We start from the raw sequence: 843 nt of genomic DNA, 5'->3' as shown, positions 1-843 counted from the left end.
TTCATTTATGTTGGGTGGATGAATTTGTGAGTGAATCTTAACAGGTGTCTCCCCAAGTGGTTTGTTGAAGTTTTAGAGAATGATTTCCTAAGTATCTATTTGATGAAACACTAAACACTCAATTTATGAGATAAAATAAAATATTTTCTTAAATCTGTTTTTATAAAGGCAATAGTTTTTAACTAAATGTTCTAAGTGGTTCATTTTAACTGAATATATGGATTTCTCAACAGAACAAGACTTAAAGCTGACATCAGAGGAAGAGTCACAAAGGCTTAAAGGCAGTGAAAATAGCCAGCCAGAGGCATGGAGAATTTTAAATTTAAATTTTTGATTTAATGTTATTTTCTTTGCTTTAGTAATATTACATAGTTCAAAGGAAATTACCATTCAGACTAGGTTTTGAGAATCAATAGATTCTTTTTTCTAAGAACTTTTTAATAGAATCTTAAAATTTAATAAATTCAGCAATCTCATTAACAGAAGAATCAATAGATTCTAATTTAGCATTTGAAATTTAACTTAAAAACATAACCACTATAAAATTTAAAATACTCTTATTTTACAATATTCTTATTTGAAATATTCTTATCTGCCTTTTTGATTAGCTTATAGGTAATCTTTCCTTTTGGAATAGAGGCAAAAGAAATTCCAGAACTTTGTTCTTTTATTCTTACAACACCCTGACATGATAAAGTAACATCAATTATTGGATTATATTATTAAGCAATGGAATTATGAACAATGTAACACTGATGGTCCCTGACCTGGATTCATGGTTAAAGAGTAATCATGGCCAGTGCTTGAAAATCTGCAGTTTTATATTGCAGTCACTGATAGCAA

Source organism: Colobus angolensis, unplaced genomic scaffold (genome assembly GCF_000951035.1).
Source record: "Colobus angolensis palliatus isolate OR3802 unplaced genomic scaffold, Cang.pa_1.0 Scaffold848, whole genome shotgun sequence".
Taxonomy (NCBI): Eukaryota; Metazoa; Chordata; class Mammalia; order Primates; family Cercopithecidae; genus Colobus; species Colobus angolensis.
This window is presented reverse-complemented; position numbering follows the sequence as displayed.